General features: G+C 39.5%; 1 non-coding gene across 1 annotated transcript; it reads right to left on the reverse strand.

The window, feature by feature from the left end:
* Window positions 1-6,868: 6,868 nt before the first annotated feature.
* On the reverse strand, window positions 6,869-6,974 carry LOC121209197 (small nucleolar RNA R71). Its single transcript, XR_005904314.1, has one exon. It is a non-coding gene; the product is annotated as a small nucleolar RNA R71 (small nucleolar RNA).
* Between the last annotated feature and the right edge of the window lie 2,990 nt (window positions 6,975-9,964).

The raw sequence follows: 9,964 nt of genomic DNA on the forward strand, positions 1-9,964 counted from the left end.
TATCATGTTAGGCACATAGCCATTAGTGACGGTAATATAGTCGGCACACAGCCTTGGGTAAATATAATCGACACAGAGTCATCAATAACCATATATTGGGCTTAAAAGCCATCGGTGGATCCACAGTCGTTAAGCAACCATGCGATCCTAACAGATCAGATCTTCCTTCGTACAAAATCCCAACCCATGCAACATGTCATGCATGCAGAATGTCATGCCCATATTTGAATCAAGCAATCACAGTCAAGTCATTCATATCACCAACATATATTCACAATCAAATCCGTCAACCACAGAGTCCAAGTCAGTCACTTGCCCACAAGGGAAAAACAACTATTTAACAACCTAGGGGTAAAATGGTAATTTTACCCCACAAGGGTATCTCGGTAATTCTACCCTACAGGGGTATTTCACTATTTCTACCCTACAAGGGTATTCTGGTAATTATACCTTACAGGGGTATTTTAGTAATTCTACCCTACAGGGGTATTTCAGTAATTCTACCTTACAAGGGTATTTCAATAATTCTACCCTACAAGGGTATTTCGGTAATTCTACCTTACAGGGGTATTTCGGTAATTCTACCCTACAAGGGTATTTCGATAATTTTACCTTATAGGGGTATTTCGGTAATTCTACCCTACAAGGGTATTTCAATAATTATACCGTACAGGGGTATTTCAGTAATTCTACCTTACAGGGGTATTTCAGTAATTCTACCCTACAGGGGTATTTCGGTAATTCTACCCTACAGGGGTATTTCAATAATTCTACCCTATAGGGGTATTTCAATCATTTTGTAAATTGAGGGTAAAATGGTAACTCTATAAATCGAGGGTACTTTGGTAATTTTACAAGTCGAGGATATTTCAGTAATTTGGTAAAGTAAAGTATTCTAAATAGGGATAACAATACGAATGAGCCTAAAGCCCATTCTCGGTCAAAATGGGCCCACACGCTCGTGTGGCCCTTTTAGCCCAAATCTAGCCACAGATATGAGATTCACCTACCCTAGTCCAATATTTACTACACAACCAAACAACTTATCCAATTGGGCCTGTAGGCCCATTGGGCCCACATGGCCCTTTTCGACCCATCGCGGCTCGAAGTAGCCATCCTACAGCAAGAGTAGTGAGAAATACACACTAGATAGGAGACTGGAGTTAATCCGCGCTCCGAGCACTCTTAGCTGACGCCCAACCGAAACGAGCACGCTATAAAGCTAAATGGATCAACCAAGAAAGGAACCTTTACTCTCCTCATGGTTCTCTCTATTTAAAGCCAGCTTTGCATCCACTCTTATGTTAGCTTCCCGATGTGGGATCCCTCCATCATCAGAGTTTAAATTCAGCACCAACTCTTGCCGCGCCCTGTTAGCAAAATAAATGCTCTTTGATTGCCATGAGTTTCGAACCCTGGACCTCCTTGCCACCTCTATGACGCCACCTTCCTGTCTCTTATGTGGCACTACTTTGCAACTAGACCACAAGGCTTTTTGTGGCACAATTTCTCCAACAATATTCTTAAGGCCTACCTACTACACCCAGGGTTTGATTCACCTTAAACCAAAATTTTTGGTAGAGTCCAAGTTTGAACCCAGGACTTCTCCAACACTTCTCAGCACACTTAACCACTAAAACAAGCCTTCATTAACGAAATTTACATGCAAAACAAAATATTAGAAGCTGTCTTCTACCGCACCCATGCTCAAGGCCAAAAACTTCTAGGCCCAAATTCAGGGTGTTACAACTCTACCTCCCTTAAAGAAATTTCGTCCACGAAATTTCCATCTAATAAGGTAGTTGTGTAACATCTACCCCACTATGCTACCGCTGCGCACTCTGGTCCTACTATCACTATCACAGTTCAACTAGAACATGAAACATCTCATACATACAACACTTATTCACTGAAGCAGACACATATTTATCACACATACATAAAATTTCTATATCCAAACATCAGATCCACATAAAATAAATACCAAATTTAAACTCAGACCAATATCTAGGGAATCCATAGTATTTCAATTTCTAAATAGACAAAAGTATTCAGAAGGCTTACGGATTCGGCGCTGGAGACTCAGTGTGCCACACTTTTTAAGAGAAATACTTCAAACAGAGTACGTGGTTGAAAATAATTTTCTGAAATTCAACCCTTGAAAACCTAATCCACAGCTGAGTTGCTCCAACCCAGGCTCTGATACCACTAAATGTAACGCCCCAAACCCGGCCTAGAAGTTTGGCTCGAATCTGGCGTGTCACATTAAAGTGTTTTTTGAAAACCATGTTTCCATTAAAAACCCTTCTTAACAATTTAAAACTTATACCCTTTTTAAACCTTGTTAGAAAACCTCAGCTGAATAAAATTCTTAACAACTTTGTAAAAATCTTGGTAGTTGCGGAAGCTTAATTTAAAAACAATTGTGGATACGTGATGTTTTGAACAATAGTAGTTGCTTTGGAAAATCGTGTTCTAATACTAGCAATTATAAGAACAATAAATAAAATTCCAAATTTGAAATCCAAAAAATTACAACGGCTTTACTACAACCCACATAAAAAAATTTAAAAGTAATAATCAAAACTGTGACATAAATAGTGTGTGTGGCTTCCTCCGAGCCCCTCGCAGCTTCGATCCGTCTAAGGCCGGAAGTTACCTAAAAGGTTAATAAACAGGGCGAGTTTACGAAAACTCAGTGTGAAATCCCCTGCTATATAAAAGGAACAGTCAGTTATATAAAAGAATTAAAAGTCTGGCACCAGCCCTACTTACAGTTTCAGTATCAATTAGGCCTTAGCCCATTATAACAGATAGTACCAGATGGGCCTTAGCCCATTACAGAAGAAGAAACATTATTAGAACTAGAATCAAAATGAGAATCAGAATCAGGTTACAGAATCAGAATCAGAATTAGAATCAGAATTAGGTGATAGAAACAGAATCAGTTTCAAGTAACAGAATCAGAATCAGAATGTGAATGCAATCCCAACCCAATCCATCCGTATACACCCCCGTACCAACCTTACACCATGTGGGGAGACAATTCGACCCACCCATCCGCTACACACCACAAACTTTGCAGCATGGCTCCCAGAATAGATATTGTGACAGAGTCACCAGATACAGATATTGTGGCACAGCCACCAGAACAGGTATTTGTGGCATAGCCACCAGAACAGATATTTGTGTTATAGCCACCAGAAATAGATAATGTGGCAAAGCCACTTAATAGAATACGTGGCACCAAGCCATCGATAACTGCATTATGTTAGGTAGATAGCCATCAACTAGAGTAACATAACCGACACATAGCGCTAGGTAAATGTGATCGACACAGAGTCTTCAATAACTATATATTGGCACATAGCCTTAGGCAAATACATTTGGCACACAACCATAATCTGGTTGGGACAGAGCCATATGTAGGTTGGCGCAAAGCCATAATCAGAATAATTGGCTTTAAGCCATTGGTAGTTGTATCATGTTAGGCACATAGCTATCAGCGACGGTAATATAGTCGGCACACAGCCTCGGGTAAATATGATCGACACAGAGTCATCAATAACCATATATTGGGCTTAAAAGCCATCGGTGGATCCACAGTCGTCAAGCAACCATGCGATCCGAACAGATCAAATATTCATTCGTACAAAATCCCAACTCATGCAACATGTCATGCATGCAGAATGTCATGCCCATCTTTGAATCAAACAATCACAGTCAAGTCATTCATATCACCAACATATATTCATAATCAAATCCGTCAACCACACAGTCCAAGTCAGTCACTTGCCCACAAGGGCAAAACAGTCATTTAACACCTTAGGGGCAAAATGGTAATTTTACCCCACAAGGGTATCTCGGTAATTCTACCTTACAGGGGTATTTCAGTATTTCTACCCTACAAGGGTATTCTGGTAATTCTACCTTACAGGGGTATTTTAGTAATTCTACCCTATAGGGGTATTTTGGTAGTTCTACCCTACACGGGTATTTTAGTAGTTCTACCTTACAGGGGTATTTTAGTAATTCTACCTTACAAGGGTATTTCAGTAATTCTACCTTACAAGGGTATTTCGATAATTCTACCCTACAAGGGTATTTCAGTAATTTTACCTTACAAGGGTATTTCGGTAATTCTACCCTACAAGGGTATTTCAATAATTATACCCTACAGGGGTATTTCAGTAATTCTATCATACAGGGGTATTTTAGTAATTCTACCCTACAGGGGTATTTCGATAATTCTACCCTACAGGGGTATTTCAATAATTCTACCCTATAGGGGTATTTCAATTATTTTGTAAATCGAGGGTAAAATGGTAACTCTATAAATCGGGGGTACTTTGATAATTTTACAAGTTGAGGGTATTTCTGTAATTTGGTAAACTAAAGTATTCTAAACAGGGATAACAATACGAATGGGCCTAAAGCCCACTCTCGGCCCAAATGGGCCCACACGCTCGTATGACCCTTTTAGCCTAAATCTAGCCATAGATATGAGATTCACCTAGCCTAGTCCAATATTTATTACACAATCAAACAACTTATCCAATTGGGCCCGTAGGCCCATTGGGCCCACATGGCCCCTTTCGGCCCATCGCGGCCCGAAGTAGCCAGCTTATAGCTAGAGTAGTGAGAAATACACACCTGATAGGAGAATGGAGTTAATCCGCGCTCCGAGCACTCTTAGCCAACGCCCAACCCAAACGAGCACGCCATAAGGTGAAATGGATCAACCAAGAAAGGTACCTTTACTCTCCTCATGGTTTTCTCTATTTAAAGCCAGCTTCGCATCCACTCTTATTTTAGCTTCCCGATGAGGGATCCCTCTATCATCAAAGTTTAAATTCAACACCAACTCTTGCCGCCCCCTGTTAGCAAAATAAATGCTCTTTGATTGCCATGACTTTCGAACCCTGGACCTCCTTGCCACCTCTATGACGCCACCTTCCTGTCTCTTATGTGGCGCTACTTTGCCACTAGACCATAAGGCTTTTTGTGGCACAATTTCTCCAACAATATTCTTAAGGCCTACCTACTACACCCAGGGTTTGATTCACCTTAAACCAAAATTTTTGGTAGAGTCCAGGTTTGAACCCTGGACTTCTCCAACACTTCTCAGCATACTTAACCATTAAAACAAGCCTCCATTAACGAAATTTACATGCAAAACAAAATATTATAAACTGCCTTCAACCGTACCCATGCTCAAGGCCCAAAACTTCTAGGCCCAAATTCAGGGTGTTACAAAGCCGATTGATCCAGCTCAGAAGCCGGATTCATCATCAAGACTAAAGATCTCCCCTCAATTTCCCTTCAGGAGTTTTGGGTTTTTCTTTATGTTTTTATTCATTATTCTTCTGAGATGTTTACCTTTTTAGTTATGAACTAAAACCCCTAAATGCCTAAGGGGAATGAAACCTAAGACAGATCTTGTTATTATTATTTGAATTGTATGATAAATATTTGACTTGTTCTTAATTATGTGTTCTTAATTCTTTTTTTGATATTCCAGGATATTGATTCAAGTTAAGCTCTTATTCAGAGGAGGAATAGACCCTGCCTAAGAGTACATTTGTCATAATTAAGCAGAGTTGGTTGCGTGCCTAGAGATAGGGTGACAAGATTTTTCTGGATTAGGGTGAAACCTAATAAAGGGATCCCTAGATCGAGTTAATGCAACCCTAGGGAGTTAATTAGAAAGAGATTTCAATTATTCAACCTAGGGTTAGACGTTGTTATTCTGGAAAGGGATAATAATATAACTTAGGGATTTCTATGGATCAAGTCAAATGAATAAATCGTCCGATTCAGAGTCAAATAACAAGTGAAGTCTAGGTGGATTTTTCCTTAGGTATTGTCTTAATTCAATCATTTTTCCAAAAGTAATTCCCCCAATTCTATTTTCTGTGAATCCTTAGTTTAGTTAATTAGTTAGTAAAAACAAACCCCATTAATCTTAGGCTAGATAATCAAATGACAGTCATCACTAGTGCTTTTAGTTCCTTTGGGTTCGACAATCCAGTCTTGTTAAAACTATACTATTGTTTGATAGGTACACTTGCCTTCATCGTGATAATAGTTAGTTTCAAGAACAATTAATTATAAATTTATAAAAGTTATCACACAAAATCATGATCATGTTTTTGGCACCATTGCCAGGGAACTAAGATATTAGGAACACTCGATTTTTATTACTTTAGCCATTTACTTTTCCTGTAATTTAAATTTATTTCTAATTTTTATTACTAATTCTTCTTTTTTCCTTTTTTTGGCAGGTTCTTATAGTTTATGACTAGAAGAAACCCGTCAGGACCATAGCTTTTTGATAGTGAGATCGATCGCACAGTTCGCAGAAACCAAAGAGAAATAAGGCAAAGCTTAAGAGACAGAGAATGAGCAAGAGGGTAATATTCAAACCCCAACTGAGGAGATGACTGAAAACCAAGAAAATCCGCTACCTCCTGCGATTGCTGTTAATCAAAATCCTGCTCCGCGCACTATGTATGATTATGCTAAACCTAATTTAACAGGAACTGAGTCAAGTATAGTTAGACCTGCTATTGCTACAAATAATTTTGAACTGAAACCTAACACAATTCAAATGATACAACAGTTTGTTCAATTTGATGGTTTGCAAGACAAGGATCCCAATGCTCACTTGGCAAATTTCCTAGAATTTTACGATACCTTTAAAATTAATGGCATTTCTGATGACGCCATCCGTCTTCGATTGTTTCCCTTTTCGTTAAGGAATAAGGCTAAACAGTGGTTGAACTCGTTACCACGAGGGTCAATCACTACTTGGAAACAAATGATCGAAAATTTTTATTAAAATATTTTCCACTTGCTAAAACAGCCAAATTACATAACGATATCTCTTCTTTCATGCAGATGGATTTAGAAACACTCTACGATGCGTGGGAGAGATACAAGGACCTTTTGAGAAGGTGCCCTCACCATGGGTTACCACTTTGGCTACAGGTTCAAACGTTCCATAATGGCCTAAATCCTTTGACTCGGCAGATGATTGATGCAGCCACTGGAGGAACTATCAATAATAAAAAACCTAAGGTGGGTTACGAATTTATTATGGAGATGTCACTGAATAACTATCAGTGGCAAGTTATGAGAACAAACCCGACAAAAGTAGCCGGTGTTTTCAACCTCGACGCGGTTACTATGCTATCTAACCAAGTAGAACTCTTAAATAAAAAGAATGACGGTTTGTGTGGTTCTACTTAGGTACATCCAGTGATGAGGTGTGATTCGAATGGAGGAGGAGCGTGTACAGAAATCAACCCTTCAACCCTAGCATCAAGGAGGAACAATTCCAATATATGGGTAACAATAACTCTAGATCCCAAAATAACCATATCGTAACACTTATAATGCAGGTTGGAGGAACCATCCCAATTTCTCGTGGGGCGGTCAAGGAAATCAAACGGCACAACATCTGCGGGTTTTCAACAACCACCTTACAAGCAAGAAAAGAAGCCGAACCTTGAGTAGATGCTAACCAAATTCATCTCGGTGTCAGAAACCCGTTTTCAAAATACTGAGACAGCACTTAAGAATCAACAAGCATAGATCCAAGGGCTCGAAACTCAGATTGGACAGCTTGCCAAGTTGATTTTTGAACGACCACAAGGTAGCTTGCCAAGCAACACAGAATCTAACCCAAGGGAGCAACTCAACGCGATTACTAGTCAAGATGAGGAAGGGTTAGTCACACTTGAACTAGAATCAAGGCAAGAAACTGAGATAAGCAAAGGTAAAGGTGAGGTAGACCACAATGAGCAGAAACCGGTAAGTATAGAATACAAACCTCATGTGCCATACCCTAATGCGACAAGGAAAGATCGCTCAGATGAACAATTTGGTATATTCCTTAAACTCTTAAAAAATTACATATTAACTTACCGTTTATTGAAGCTCTATCGCAGGTGCCAAATGCAATGAAATTTTTAAAAGAACTTTTAGCAAATAAGCGGAAGTTGGATGAGGCTTCGCATGTGAAGCTAAACGCGGTTTGCTCAGCCATTCTTTAGAATAAGCTACCCAACAAATTGAAAGACCTAGGGAGTTTTACAATTCCTTACTTAATTGGTAGTTTAGATGTTAATAATGCATTAGCTGATTTAGGGGCTAGTATTAACGTCATGCCCTACAAAATGTTAAAACAATTAGGTCTTGGGAAACCCAAACATACTAGGATGAGCATTCAATTAGCATATAAAACTATAAGATTTCCTAGGGGTATTATTGAAGATGTGCTAGTTAAAATCGATAAATTTATATTTCCCGTTGACTTCGTTGTTTTCGACATAGAGGAGGATAGCAACACTCCTTTGATTTTAGGAAGGCCCTTTTAGCAACTGCTAGAACAATTATTGATGTTGGCATAGGTGATCTCACACTTCGTGTGGGAGACGAAACAATCACCCTTCAAGCTCGCAATTCTGGCAACACATCAGAAATTGAAGGTGATCGTCTAAACCATTCTACTAAAACTGACAATATGGTGCAACCTACTTTGTAGGAAATGAGTCTGAAGGAAGTACATGAGCCATTCTCAAGCAATAGTAGAGGACCTATTCATGAAGAATGAAGGCTACAAATCGAGGAGCTAGATGAATGGCGGACGCATAAATCGAGAACACACGATAAGCCAAAACTACGCCAGAACGAGCTCAATACCTTTCCAAATTAACTTAAGGTTGGAGATAAAGTTTTATTAGATACCACAGATCCTCACATTGTCACTGCAAAACCGAATGAAGAAATTCCTCTTACGGTACTTAGCATTTTTCCATTTGGTACAGTCGAGGTAAGTCATCCCTAGCATTTTTCCATTTGGTATAGTCGAGGTAAGTCATCCCAAGTTCGGCACTTTTAAGGTAAACAATACTCGCCGAAAACCTTATTTTGATGAGATTCATAGCAGGAATGAGAAGTATAAACTCCTCGAACCACCATTACCATTCAATGGAAAGGTAAGTCGAGCTTAGACTATAAACAAGCGCTTCTCGGGAAGCAACCCGAGCACTAACTGTATTAACTTCTTTAAATTTTAGTGTTTAACACCTAACTCAGTAACGGAGCTCTGGAATACAGGTTTACCACACAGACATGGCCAAGCACATGGGCATGCCTTAGGCCGTTTGGAAACAGGGCAAAGATTTTCCCTAGCACGGGCTACGATAAATTGCCACGACCATGCAACATGGCTGTGGGCGAACCTGCCAAAACAACACGGGTGTGTGACACGCCCGTGCCTTGAAACCATGGGCAAAACTGTCAAATTAACACGAGCGTGCAACACGCTCGTGCCAAACAACCATGGTCGAACCTGTTAGATTAACACGAGCGTGGGAGAAGCGAACGAAGATGGACACGACCGTGTGACACGGCCGTGCGCACCCATATGCCTAAGGAATACAGGTGTGGGCCAATTGTTAGATACGCCTAAATTTAAAATTCACGAATCACACGGACAAAAATTGGGGAACACGGGCGTATCCCCTGGCCGTGTGTCCTCAAAATCTATAAATACCCTGCACTATTCATTGTCTTCTTCACTCAAAATCCCTAACCCTAGTTGCAGCAAGTCCACACAGTCTGCCTACTACGCCTGTGCGCCACTGCCCACTCCATTTTTTGACGTCCAATCTCTCTCCCTTAGTGTTTGTTTACTCTTTTCACTTCTATTTTACTTATTTCTAATGCTTATTATCAAAATAATCTTCATTCTTCTCATAATATTTTCATTTTGTGCATTATTCTATCATTTAATTTTTATTTTTAGGTTATTTATCATACATTTCATGTTGAATCGAGTTGTTAGGAAATCCTCATTCTATTGTGATACCCATGCCATTACTATGCTTATTCTCATGCTATTACCATACTAATGTCACGAAATTATGCTATCAAATTGATTATTTTGGTTGAGTTT

Source organism: Gossypium hirsutum, chromosome A10 (genome assembly GCF_007990345.1).
Source record: "Gossypium hirsutum isolate 1008001.06 chromosome A10, Gossypium_hirsutum_v2.1, whole genome shotgun sequence".
Classification (NCBI taxonomy): Eukaryota; Viridiplantae; Streptophyta; class Magnoliopsida; order Malvales; family Malvaceae; genus Gossypium; species Gossypium hirsutum.